We start from the raw sequence: 15,070 nt of genomic DNA on the forward strand, positions 1-15,070 counted from the left end.
GATGTGAGAAAGTAGAAAGAGAAAGAGGGACTGTCAGTGAGAAAGGGTGTGGGCGAAAGGGAGGAGAGGGCTCTCGGCTTTCGCGAGTATTATCTTGTCAGCGCGGATAACGACACCTCGGCGTCGTTCTACAGCCCTCATCAATTATAAATCCCGGCTACCTCTTACTACCAATCGCGATATCCCTATCTCGGGGCCCGCAATCGCAGATCGAGACGTCTCATTATCTTGCTAGTCGGCCATTGCGGTTTCGTCACACGCCCCCTCCGGAAACAGCTAGAAAATCCAATCGCGTGTATCGTCGCGGACACTGCGTTTTATCGAGACACTTTATACCGGTCCACCGAGACCGATTCGAACGTTTAATAAGGTCGTTAACTTTATTGCTACGTGGCTTTTAAACTTTTCAATCGGACTTTTTGTAAAGATCATCTGTTGAATTGTATGTGAAGATAACAAATTGAAAAGAATTTCTGTATAAAATCACTTCTTAGATTTTAATTAGAACAATTATTTTTTTTTCAAAATACACAATTTGTTGTTTGATTACTTTTCTACCGAGACATGGAATTATTTTCATTGAAACAGGAAGCAGAATTCAATTATACACAGGCAACACCTGTAAAATCTGAACAGGGAATAGAGTTTGCTTTTCCACCGCAATATGGCATGTTCGCGTGAATGCTTTACCCGTGATGAGCAAAACAGATGAACGTTTGTAACCGCTAACAGTTACTAGCATTAGGTGTGCTCTTTACGAGGTACGATGGTTAGATTATTCAGTATCTAGCCATAGTTGTTCCAGTTGATTCATGGCACTGTATAAGCGTGTGCAAACAACCCCATAAATAACCTGTGGTTAAAATTGAGATAGCGATACACGTGTTGAGTCGTATTTTAACACGTTTACTATTGCAGTGAAAATAGACATTCATTATAATTATGAACAAAAATAGAAATCTATTACTAATTAAAATAATTTTCGACTAGTGGAACCAGGTGATCGATATCAATCGATATAATTAATTATACCTAACCCAAAGTGTTCATTTTTAAATAAAATTTGATTTGTTTTAGTACGTTGAAAAACGACGTTACCTTTCCACCGATTCAACGAAAAATAAAAAGAAAATCGTCTGAAGCATCGAACAGCTTGCACTTCTTCGTTCCGCACCAAGGTTTGCGCTAACGAGACGGCAAAGGCTGCGGAATCGCCTGAAAAATGTAAAGCTTTTGGCTATCAGGGACTAACGATCCCGTCATTAAGAAAGTTAAAATGAATGGGCTTTGTCGGCGTCTCAAACGCAACGATTTTCCCTCTATCGCGAGGAATTCTTCGGCCCTTCTGTCCATTTTTCTTTGGGAAGATGCACCACGTCCACCCCTGATGGACAAAGGGTGTTTCACATAATGAAGGGTTCTGGTTCGTCAAATAAAAAGCCGGTACCATTGCGTCTGCACTTTTCAGTCCTTCCTTTCCACTGGACATTTTCCTGTCGGTGTCCCTTGGGAAGAAGTTCACAGGAAATGATCCTTCTGCCGGATGCCATCATAAGTATCAGGGCAAATGAGGATCTGATCCTGTATTTAATGATGATAATGTTCCTTCCGTTTCTTTTATTTCAAGGTGTAAACATATATAGTCTTAGATAGACTCTAAAGTCATCAATTTTATACAAAAATTGATTAGTTAATTACACCATGTGTAATTATTTTAAATTGTGAAGATGAAATTACAAGAATAATTACAAGCATTTGGTAGAAATGAAGCATCATTACAGTAGAACACCGATGTGACACAGTTGTAAGTTGGGTTGCCTAACCCCAGGAGTGAGCATTATGCATATTAGGGTCGGTTAACCCTTTAACGGGGTCCTTGATCCTTCCATTCATCAGAGAATGTCTGGTTGCTCGGTTTAAGGCGCGTACCTATTATCAATTATTTCAATATTTCTCCGACGTTAAATCCTTAATTAAATAGCACTGGATATTAATTAAAATACCATTGGATATTTTCATAAATCAGGGTCACAAATGAATGCACTTATTAGAGGGCTAATGGTTACATTACATTTTTGCAAAATAATGAAAGTAAAAGGTGATTTAAACTGAAATAAAAAATTCAAGATATAAATGAGCAGCAATTATTTTTGAAGTTATATTCTCTCGTCATCTGGAGAAACTTTGCAGTGATTTGAAATTAGGGGTTGAAGGGACGACGCATTTCCCATAATACCATCCGTGGCCACGGAGGTCGCTGGGGTTGAAAAAAAGTTACCCCTTAAGAAAGAATTCTACCGCATCGATGCGATGGAGGGTCGAAAAGGGTAAGCTGTTTTATCGACCCCAGGGTTTCTCTTTGCTAGTGTCATTTACAATTCCACCACTAGATCGGTCTGATATGCTTACAACATTCAAACCGCTCCAAACTTATTAATTTTCCATTTTTATTTTATATAATTTAATTTACAAGAAAGAGTGTTAAGACACAATGATCGATTGTACAGTTTAATTAGGATATAATTAAGGCTGTTATAAGCTTCCAGATCTGTACTGCTCTTCGTCGAGAAGATTAATTAAATTTCACGGGAGGTCATTAAGGATCCTTCCTCTTTGTTCACTGCGGTAGGTCGGGTGTTAAAAGATTAAATCTTAATGAATCGTGAAATAAATCTGTCTGAAATCAGGACGTAACAAATTTATTCCAGATTTATAGAAATATTAAAATTGATCAAAGTTCGAAATTAATTATATTGATAAATAAAATATTAGAACATGTAATTCTACTGACTTGTACAGATTATAATGGTCCATTTGTTTCCTCTCAGAGCTACCCATTTAAATTATAAAATAAATGATCTCATTATTTTTGGAACAAACCACTTATACAACTAATTATGCATAAAAATTTTCTACATTAAAGCGCTATACGCTGTTGTGTGTTACAAATTATATACAAATGTGTACACGAACGCACTTGTTCGTGTCCGCTCTCCACGGATGTATTACCGCTGAGCAGAAATATCTCGAGCGTGTAATAAAGCACCGAGAAAAATGTCGAAACTCGAAACCGAGACGAAGCGCGAGGTGCATAATGTACGAGTATCATACGTCACAATCAACTGCACGCGGCGCCAAACGCTTATTCCTCCGATGGCGCTGCCACGCTATGAAATTACACCAACTTGACTTACGTTCGCGAACGACACCCTGACGTAGTCTAAACTCGGTTTCACCGGGTAAAAATAATTTTCTCGTATATTTAATGCCATATTTACGTCCATTGCAGAACCGGCTCGCGATCCGCGTTTCCTGGTAATGAAGATTTCCTAAGGGGTTAACGAGAACCCTGTGGGGAGTTCTCTCAGTCAGTTGAATGTTTAAAGAACTTGAACTTCTGCTTGGTAATAAATCTGTTACAATATTTTCAAATTATACTGGATACCAAAATTTATTATGCGACATGAAAATTATATAGCATACCACAATAATAATATCTCAATCCTTAATTACAATTACCAATATTTTTCTAATTAACTGTAATTCATAATTTTATTTTCATAAACTTAAAAACTTCGAACTAAAGAAAATTAATTTTTTCAGGATCAATCAAATTCTTTCTCACCATTTTACCTCTGGGTTGAGAACCTCCACCATGAACAATGAGATTTCGTCCAGAAGAGAGGAACGCGTTGGGTCGGGTCAATAAAGTGCTCGATGATCGGCGGGGCAACATTATCTGACCGGTGCATCGAAAATATGATACCATATGCTAATAACTCACGCATGGTTCGTCGTGAAAAAAAAAAGGATATAATGTATGTATATATAGAGAGAAGAAGAAGAAGAAACGAGAAAGCGGGTAGCAGCGGTTAGGCTAACCACACAGAGCGATCGTATTATGCTCGGAAGGACGAATAAAGCCGGGTATTCCGCATTGTGACCGCGTTTTCATCGCGTCGGAAAAACAGAGAGGGTCGAGAGCGCGAGAGCGTAAGGTCAGGTAGAGAGAAGCTTTTAAACGTTGAAGAAACGAGACAGAAGCCAGATAGGGTTGCCTGCGGATGCGCCCGAGAATGGGCGCGTCGACGTAACCGGCTACAAACGCGATATGTACCTGCGATGCTGCTGTCCGATCGAATCAGCAGCCGGTTCGTTTCACCGGATATTCGACGTACAAAAGCAAACTCCGCGGCCAGAGAACCTCGAACAACGAGCCACGAGCCGCAAAGTCGTGCCGAGCCCGGCCTCGAGATCGGTTTTCTTGTTTACCTTGGCATCTGTGTACGTTAAGCTCCGCCAGCGATACAACGGAATTTATTTGACGAAGAAAATGTTCTATATCGTGTACGATCTATTGGTATCAAGAAATACCACTAACTGTGAATTTCATTAAGTGATTGATTAACCCTTTGCGCTCCGTTGTCGCCGATAATGCGACATTTGAAATATGAACTTTAAATCCATTGTCGCTGCTACGGCGACAGATTTATAAACTTCAACTTGTTTTATATAATGTAGCTAAGGAATAAATATTTTGTTTTATTGCAGCAACCGCATTTACACTTGTAACTAATATAGTGCTGGAGTTATTGGTGTACTATATGAGTCATTAGGCTGGAGTGCAAAGGGTTAAATTAACTTTAGAAATAAAAGTTCTCTTTCAGCGATTATTGGACAGTGAAATTAACTGAAGTATCATCATTTGATGGTTTAAAATTTTTGATCGATAGCATTTTATACTTACCATTTTACACTGAACGAAGAAATTCGATTGAACGGGAAAACAAGCATCGAACAAACAAGGTCAGTGGAATAGGAATGGCCATTGGCTTTGTGCTACGAGTTTGTAGATTGATCGACAGCAACCCGAAACCTATCAATTGGTCGAATTCGTCCCCCTCTGACGGACGGGGTGGACGCATTTCGATTTCCACCCCCTGCGTGCGAGGGTGCGTTTGTCATCAAACGGCTCGGCCATGCTTGAAATTTCGTGCGATACAACCATGGAATATCGATATTCCCTGCCAGCATTCCCGGATTCCTCAAGGACGACATCAAAGAACGTTATTCGCTACGGATTACATTTACAGAAGAATATACGCGATCATGATATTTCTGATAAAACGTAATTCTACATTTTTTATCATCCATCGAGTTGATTTGAAACAAATTATTCTCATTCTCCATCCCTTCTTTTTATCTTTGTCGTTCACTAATAGCAGTCATTTATTATAATTATATTAGTGGACAAAGTTATGAGACACCTTTAAAATTATCGGAACAGGGGCTTAAATATTATATATAATTTCATTTTATTTATTTCGTTTACTTCACTTTAATATTTTGATAAAAATTCATCAAAAATTGTCTATATACATCCAATCAAATTTTCCTTATTTAAATTTTCATTTATTAATTTTCAAATTTAATTCTCACAACATAGTTCATTAAAAAATTCACATTTAGTGATGTATAATGGTTATCGACAGATACTTCGTCCTCTAAAACAAAGATAGGCGATTTTCAATTACCCGATTCACGAACAAGATCTACTCACAGTCAGCCCCGACCTTCCCAATAAAGTAAGACTTAAGAGTTTTAAACCGGAAGCGTAACGCGTCTGGCAAAATGAGACTTCCGTGAAATTGGCCTCAACGTCACCGAAAGAAGATTACCGAAACTCCTTCACGAGGAGCTTCGGCCTTCTTCTTCTCCACGCGAGAAAGAATCTATGCCAACATAGAGCATCGTGATTCTGGTTTCGAGAGAATCCAGCGAACCTCTCACCCTTCATCTGCTTCTGTCTCTCTCCGTTCCACCCTCGAAGAAATAAATCTTCGGCCCGGGGCTCTACATCACCGGTTGGCAAGCAATTTGGGCCCCGACGATAACTCATACATGCATCGATAGCACCTATTCCCCTCTTTCTCTCGCGTTAGCCGTGTCGTTGTGCTCGTCTGTGTGCCTGTATACGCATAATGTATTATATACGTAGCGTATATAGGAGCGGGTAAACCGATGGAGAAGATGCACGATGATTCGGTGGTAGGATCTTAAGGAACGAGACGGGAGTATAGCGACGGAACGGCGGGACGAAGATGAGCACTCGATGAATGGTGATAGCGGGGAAGAATAAGCCGATGGAGGGAAAGATCACTGCCAATTTTTGCGCTGGCCTCGATTTTGAAACGTGTCCAATCGATTCCACGAATATTGATGACGATCGCGGCTCCTACGTTCTTGTCGAAACGAACTCGAACGCACCCCCTCGTGTCGAGATTCTTTATTTATTTTTTTCCCTCCATTTTCATCGTAAATGGGGTTGAACACTGACAATTTAAAAATAACTAAAATATTTAAGAGCTAGGTATTGTTGAAAATTGTACCTGAAATGTTTAAATAAAAATGCAATAATTTGAAAATATACATTTCTATTGTTATTTAATTACAAATTAATATAACATAACTGCCATTTTATGGTACCTTTAACAAAAATTCATAAATTATAAAAAACTACATGGTCACGACATAGCATAATTGTTACCTATTCATCAATAGTTCGATAGCATTATTCAAATAACAACTAAAAATAAAGAGTACGTATAAAAAGTCACAGACATACCGTCTAAAGAATCTCATTTTCTGAATAAAAAACCGGAGAACATCCAGTCATCGTTCTTTCAATACGCTCAACATCCGCAAGCGCATTTCCGGATATGATTTGTACGTTACGTAAGCGCGTTGGCTGGTTTCTTATGTAAGACGAATGGTATATAGGTAGTTTCGTAGATCTTTGCATATAATTAGAAGAGCATTGAATCGACCCCCATCGAACGTCTTTTCACCATGAAAAAGCAGGATGGGACCACGGGGGTAGATTTGCCTCGCATCCGAATCAGGGGGACGACGTGCTCTTTTTTTTCAGCCTTCAGAAAAAGAGGTCTCCTTCGCTCGATGACAAAAAAAAAGGGTTGAGGGCTCCTTTTGCTAACCGGCAGGTACATGCCTGTGACGTGTTCTAGAGCATATGCATATTACCTGACAATGGCCCATCCGGAAGAGGGCAACTGAATTGGATCAGTGACGTACGAAATTGGTTCCAAAATTATCAAAAAATTATCTTTCATTCTATAACATATTGATCATCACGACTAACATGATGCTTTCATTTATTATTCGAAATTATCAGTATGATTTTATAATTCTAATATTTTCAGTTCTTAATTATTTTCCAAAGTGATGAATTTGAAAAATTATTGAATCATAAACTGTCCAATTTTCAAATAATTTAAACTAAACAAAATTTTCTGAATAGTCTTTTTTTTCTTTTTTAAAAGCCAGTTTTTAGATAACGTTGTTTACTTTCGAAGTGGTATGAGATTAGGAAACGGATTACGGTCCTGAAGGGTTAACCCTTTCCTTCTTGGGCCTGATCCGCTTCCTTGAAAATCATCGACATAAATTATGCATGCAGGTAGTCCGTATTGTGCGGCCGCTCACCTCAGCGGGGCCCGATGATAAATTATTGTACATTGAGAATTTCGGGGCTAACGAGGGTACGAAATTTGAATATCCTTCCTCGCACTTTTCATTCTCACGCTTTCCGATCTCTTTCTCTCCTTCTATCTAAGCCCCTCGTCTTACGTTTTCTCGTTCTCTCACCTTTATGCGCATCCATTCTCGCCTACCTGAGAGGCTACGCGGGTACAATGACTCTCTAATTTGATTTATCGAACGATTTCTCTCGTATGCGCGAACTTGTATTTATCAAACGACTTTTATTTTTTACCACCCTTGGAAACTTGTATTCGACGTGACGAGACTTTTCAGAGAACGACGTGGTCACGAAAATGGGACAAATTGATAGAACTACAATATTTCTGTGGTTTTGCTAATCAAATGAATTGTAACGTAATTTGATGACAGAAAAATACTTAAAAATAGCACTGTATTTATTTAAAACTTCAAATTGAAGTCTCTTTTCTATTAACAATATTGATAAAACGATTAAGCTGTCATTTTCACTAAACCTTTAATTACAAATTAATATAACATAAGTGCCATTTTAACAAAAATTCATAAATTACAGAAAACTACATGGTCACGATATAGCATTTGCGAAAACCATGTTTCGAGGGGTCATCGAACCGAACCGCCCATCAGTGTAAACTACACCCTTCTAAACAATTAGAGGGCCAGGTTGGTGGGGTAGGTAGGCATGATGGCCGCCGATGCGGACCCAGTGCTCCTATCACGAGCGAAAAGAGAAAAAAATAATGAGCTTCTTCCTTTAACCACAACCAGTTGGTATTTTCTTTTTCACTATGGGGGTACCGAACGCGACCGGGTTAGAAAGAGAAAGTTGCTGAAAAAAAGCTGTGAAAAGGGACAGGGAGAGGTTTGTTAGAGAAAAGAGAGAGAAAGAAAGAGGAAGAACCCCACGCGAGTGATTTGCATACGCGGCAAGCCGGCTGCACGATGTGAGTCAGTTATATGGACGAGGGGTTAAGTCGAGTCGTCTCTCCGCTTTAATGAAGTACCGTTTGAACGAACAACTTTTTTTTGTATTTTTTTTTCTACGTGGAGCTTAAAAAAAACCCTTTGTGGCGAACGCGAGGGATGTTCCTTTACGCTCTGTGCATCGTGTAAGTTTGAAGTTGCTGTACTAGCTCGATGATCGGTGGTGTAACGGAAGGAAACGCGATGGGACTGTGTACAACTAGGATGAAAGATTGTAGTGCACTGGTGTTGTTGAAATTTAGGTCAAACGGAAGAAAGATTAGTTTAAAGTACAGATACTTGCGCGAATTTTGTTTTCTGGTCTGTAGTTCGCGAAGTGACAGAGATTTGTGGATCAACACAGAGCTGGACATTATTCGAATAACTTTTGAACAGAAATTTCAGATAGAAGAATTACTTTTTATTCGAGGATTTTTGAAATTTAGGATAGAATCAAGTTATTAGAAAAGAAGTAACAATTTTTTATTCAAAAATTTATTTCTGATTTAAGAAATATTCGCTCTTCACCTAAACAATACTGCTAATTCGTTCAAATAAAATTTTTATATGCCCAGCTCTGACATAGGTTTAGAAAAAAATTATTTATTGCTAGTTTGTTGTATCGTTCTATGCTTCATCAATTAATATTTCAAATGAAGGATCCACTTTTCCAAAATTAAAACAGTCATTAGATAATGCAATAACACATATTTCTAATATTAATCAATAATAATTTGAAAACATTAAATTCTTGATTCACAAATTCTAGCTTTTCTTGTGAAATTAGGTCACCGTCTCTCAAGACATTCAATCCTTGCAAATTATTGATCCACGAAAATGGCTATTCTGACCCACAAATATATCCAAGAAACTGGAACACCCTTTATTTATCATTACAAACCATCGAATTTAATTCGATCCTTATAAACCTTGCCAACCATTCAATGAAATATTTAATCATTTTCATTAGATGGATTCATCAACCACTTCACCTTTTACAATAATCATATCTTAGAGCACTATAAACAGTTTAGAAATTGGCACTTTACGCGTTTCTTTCTTCATCGGGGATCTCTAACGCGAGATCGCGAGTGGCAGCAAAGCACTTAGCGACGTTTTATTAATTACTGGTACGAGTTAAACGAAGGAGAATCTAGCCTGGATGGAGGCGAGAACTGGCAGCCATTTTGACGCCTGCGTGGAGTGGCGCCGCGACGCTTTCTCGAGGCGTCGTGCCACGGGGGTGGAAAGGGGATGTACTCTGCGCGACAGAGTGATTCTCGAAGAAAAGTATTGACTAGAAAAAAAAACTATCGAACTGACACAGAATTTTTCCTTCGGATTTTTCCAACATTTCAATATCAATAATATTAATGATTTTTAATATACAAAAGGAATGCTGTTATAATTAATAGACACAAATCCAAAGTCTCTAAATTAAAATTAAAAAAGAATATAGGGCAAATTTAGGCAAAATGCTATTTGAGAAATCAAATAATTATTTTCTCAAGAAAATTTGTCATAAGCAAGTGCACTTGTGCAGCATCTTCAAAATAATAATCCTCTTTAGCGACATTAATAGCAGACATATCTTACCGTACTGCCAATATACCGCAGTACTTGTAAAATATAAAAATAAAGCAAGATATACCGGGGGAGTTTATGTATCTCGATAACAAGACACCGATGGAATCGCGAAAACAGGAATATCCTTTCGTGGAATTTGATTGGGCCGTCGAAAGGCTTCCACATTTTCCCCGAATATATTCGCGCGCATATGTAAATATTATATTATACAAGCCGTGCATATACGCGTATATTCGTCTACGTGGAGAGATATATGTATATATAGGCAGATGGGACGCAGACGCCGGCGTCGCGACGTTCGACGGTACAGTTCCCGTCGGACGGTCCTTCGAGATGGTAGGATTCGCTCCCGGATCTACTCTCAGTCCTTCCTACGCTTTCGTCCCGGCACATCCTCCTTTCCTTTCTTTCTTCAAGGATGTTCCATTCACATGGAATCCAAGATCGTGTATAATATTCGGTCGTGATTAGAAAAAAAAAAGAATGATTGAATGAATTAAATTTCTTACTTTCGCTCTGTTGTCATTTTTCAAATTCAACATTAGTGAAGTGAAATACTCTTTTGCAAAAATAAATTTACTCTATCGATAACAGCAGTATTTCAAAAATAGAAAATTGTAGTTATGACTCGTTAATTGTGTATGCATACAAAGACTCGTGTCGTAGTTTCGTGTAATTTGTATAATTGATTGAAACCAGATGTCTTGTTACTGCTAGGTCAAAAACACCCAAGTGTCTTCGAGGGAATGCAACAGCTGATTGTTTCGCTCTCGCGGAACGTCAAGCATCCCTCGTCGCGATTAATTACGTAACCCTCGCCACCTCTCCGCGGCCAACCCTCCCGGCGCTCTTAATCACCATCCCTTCCTCTGCACGCTACTTCTCATTCATTTCCACCTTCCCTTTCACCCGCCTCGACGTTCCACACTTTCACCTACATTATTTACCTTCTTACTCTCCGCGTTCCGACGGTGTTTTAAAAATTAAATAAATCAAGTTCATTTTTATGTTCGACAAATTTCGCGATTTTTTTGTTATTATTAAAATTTGACGCGATTATTCGTGAGAAGGAGAAGAAGAAAATTGGCAGGATTCTTCTACGATGATCAGCTATGGTAAGTCTTTTAAATAATTTTTATACTGTTATTTAATTTTAGTGTAATAATAAATCTTTACCAAAATTTATTATCGCGTATTTTGAATTAAGATTCAAGCAAAATTATTGGTAAACGATGTTAAAATCAATGTTAGTAAGTCGGTCTCCGCCACTTCTGACGAGTATTGGAATATTTACGATGTTCATCAGATGCAAACTAAACGGTTATACTTTTGCGTGAGTAATAAATAGGATTTTCTTGAGAGGGCGGAACGGAACGACCGCCACAGAAATTGATAAACGCATTATGGCTGAGTTGATGCGGAAACGGAATTTTTAATTTAGAAACTGCAATATTCCCTGGAAAATATCGGAGGACGTTCACGGTTGCTATCTAAAGTGGATCATTCACTTCTCTGGATTCACCTCTCTTGCTTCGTCTCTAATCACTGATTCTATAAAATTAATTTCTCATTAAATATGTAAATTAATATTCAAAAATGTCAAAAAATTACGTTCACGAATGAGGCACTTTTGAATAAATAATTTATTATTTTCGAACTACCTATTCATTCGGTTACTCACGAATATAACAATTGTTTATAGGATGGATAAAACTTCTGTATATTTTTAATGGAAGGTTTCTTTGACTTCTCACTCTTAATATCACTGCCGTTCCTCTTGCATCGAGATTTCGTGTTAAACTGACACATTTTCGATGACAGGAATCCGCGAGACCGTTTTGTCGACTGTTGGGGACAGGAGGTGGGGGGGAAGACACCGGTTGCACTCATCAAACCCCCCCTCTCTCTACCCTCTTTAACCCTTTCACCCCCTCTACCTTCCATTGTACTTTCTGCATGTGTAATTACGATCCTGTACGATGGTTGAGCAACAGCAGGGACGTCGATACAATGCTACTAGGCATGTATCAAACAGTCAATTTATTTAACAAATTATAATTATAACTTTTTATTAAATTGAAAAGAATGTAAATTTTAATATTGTGATTATTGTTCATTTTGTGGAATTCTTAAGTTCTTTAAATTATGTTTGAGGGATTCATTTTGTGTATGCTTTAAAATGATTAATTAATGAATAGTGGATAAAGTAGAAAAAATTAAGGTGGAAAAATATTAAACGCCCAAGTTACGAACATGTGGTTATACGTACGTCAGAAGGTTAAGTAATGACGTTGAATTAATTTTTTAATTTTAGTAAATTCTAGTAAATTATAAAAAATATTAATTTTGAGCATCGATATTAAAATTAGTATAAAAAATGTCTGCATGAACCTGTCCATACTTCAGCCCCTCACATCCACCATTTCTCTCTCGATAATCTTTCAGTATTACCTTTAAAGAAGGATTAAGATGAAATATAGTTTCTTCGATCCAAATCGCGGCAGATATTTTTTTCTTTCTTTCACGGTGTTAGGTACCCTTTCACCTCTTCCCACTTAACCCTTTTTTCCTTCCGGAAAGGCGGGCGGGATTCACCCTGCGGGGCACCCCGTCGTCGTACCCTTTGTACGGCCGGTCGAATAATGAATTATATTTTTCTTTTCCATCGAAGCATAGATTATAATATTTTTTACTATCTATAAAAAGCAAACGGTAGAGCAGTCGGTTGGTACACCCTGTTCTCTCCCTTCGCTGCTTTGCCTGCTGTCTCACCCTGTGTTGCGACCAGGGAAAGAGAAGGTAAAAGGGTTAAAAGGGGGGAGGTATGGCACATAAATAATCAGAGCGTCTCTTCCTCTACCTGGCCAGCCTTTGCATACACGCTAACTAACTAACCAGCCTAGTAAGCAACAGACAACCAGCTAGATATGTTGGGGTACGACATATGCAGTGGGTTGACCCTATCTGTGTTTAATGACCCGCTGATATGCCGTTCTTTCCCTGACGCTTCCTACATATTTTTTTCTTCATCCCTTGTGCTTCTTTTGTTAGTCACATTTTACTTGTGTTGTGGAGAAGGATGCTTTTTAGTGTTTAGTTATTTTATTTCGAAAACATGGTCATTTTTATCCCCTTTTTACCATGTATTACATTGCAGCCGGATACCGATGGTCTTCATAGTATTTAAAATTTTGGTATCTTGTACTTAAAATTATTTATTTGTCAGAAGCACTGCTTTGTTCACCACGTTTCTCGATCCAAGCAATCGACTGATTTCAAATGGCATACCGGAGCTTCGTATCAGGGACAAAGAAAGATAAAAGACGAAATCTTTTTTGGTGAACGGCATTCTGGCTTGTATCCCGTTTCACACATGGTGCCGCGAACCCCTTTAGCCGGTATTTCGGTCTCCGTCTGTGGCAGGTCAGAGCAATGTTTTAGATCTTATCCCCGAAATTATACGTCTGTCTGGCTGTCTGCTCCTACTCCCAACCCTCAGGACGTTGGCACGCGGTATCAAACGCTAATCGCATGCCACGGCCCTCCTCTTCCTTCTCCTTCGCATCCATCCCCTTTTATTCCTTCTTCCTTTTCTTCCTGTCTGGCCCGCTTTACGTTCTTCTGCCTTCCGTTTTCTATCCCGAAGGATAACGGAACGACAACGTCTAGCTACGTCTTTCGCGCCTGAGAGGAAAACTTGGACGTTAAGTCCTGTTTCGAGAGGATTTCGATCGGAAGAAATTCTTCCTCTTCCTTTGTACACCTCGCGAGAAAATATTTCTCTGCATTTTTTGCAAAATTATGCAACAAATTTGTCTAACATTTCATATTATTTTACTTTTATAATTTTTTTTTATCTCCGACAACGTTGGATTGATAATATTATACAATACTCTTTTCCTTCTTCTAATGGTCTTTATAATGCAGTATGTTGCATAATGTAGACAGAAGCTTAAAACTCACAGTTTCATTCGGTCAATGGTACTTTCATCGAATATTTCAGCTTTAAGTTGCAACAACCAAGTAGCATGTAGATTAGTTAAGAGAGAAAACAAGAAGCGCAAGCGCAGCCATCGCGCAGGACTAAACTCACCCCTAACTTCTCGTCCTGCGTTATTATGCAACAAGTTGCTCTACTCACCCTCTTCCTACCTCTGGTCTCCAGTCACCCACAGTTATTAAGGGTGTCGTTTTCATTGGGCAACATTCCAGTCAAATATGCAGATATTTTATGCTCTTTTTAAAGACGATAGCTGATTATTCCACTTCACCGTTAAATCTTTTCTCTCGAGTTTTAGATAAAAGGATTATAACAATTTTTTTTCTCAGCTTCAATATAAATTTGAAATTTATAAAACTCACAGGTATATGCTTTCTAAAACCGTTTTCACACAACTCGAAATCGCACGGTCGATTAAAACCATAGAAAAGAATGGTAACTGATTTATGGAAGGACGCGTTGTCGCGTTCAACCCTTTCGACAAAGGTCAGGGTGAATCCTCGAGGACTCGAGGGGTAATCGTATGCATTTTACGGGCTTTTTAAACTCGTCCCTCCTTTTTTTCTACCAGAATATTACGTTATTTTACCATGCTTGAACAGCGTGACACGCGTGTAACGTTGCAATAAATCGCGATTATCGATGTCCTTCTTTTCCACTCCCTTTTATTCGATTTCACCGCGTCCATATGCAGATACGAGCGAGTTATATGGACCGTGAAAGCGGGAAAAGGCACAGCTACGTTCGAAAAAAGATTAAAAAAAAAAAAGGAATCACATTTTCGAGGCCGCATACGCGTTTTCCAGCACGGATATCGCGCTGGTAAATGGTAGGTAGGGTTTTAACAGTGTGTACCTACCTGGCTGTTGAAGTGGTGCAAACATTTGACGCTCCACGAGTGCTCCCTTTTTTTATACAATATATAAGGACCTTGTATGTTTGTACAAGCGCAAACGACTATGTCAATTTTAAACACCGCGT

The 15,070-nt window shown here is 38.5% G+C and overlaps 1 protein-coding gene and 1 long non-coding RNA gene across 5 annotated transcripts in view; one reads left to right on the plus strand and one right to left on the minus strand.

The window, feature by feature from the left end:
• Positions 1-15,070, minus strand: part of MESR6 (misexpression suppressor of ras 6) — a 564,119-nt gene that overhangs the window by 34,195 nt on the left and 514,854 nt on the right. The gene's annotated exons all lie outside the window — the stretch shown is intronic.
• Positions 9,968-15,070, plus strand: part of LOC117605910 (uncharacterized) — an 81,717-nt gene continuing 76,614 nt past the window's right edge. The window contains exon 1 of the long non-coding RNA XR_004581831.2: positions 9,968-11,204. This is a non-coding gene — a long non-coding RNA (uncharacterized LOC117605910). The remainder of the gene's footprint in view (positions 11,205-15,070) is intronic.

This window comes from Osmia lignaria, chromosome 9 (genome assembly GCF_051020975.1).
Source record: "Osmia lignaria lignaria isolate PbOS001 chromosome 9, iyOsmLign1, whole genome shotgun sequence".
Classification (NCBI taxonomy): Eukaryota; Metazoa; Arthropoda; class Insecta; order Hymenoptera; family Megachilidae; genus Osmia; species Osmia lignaria.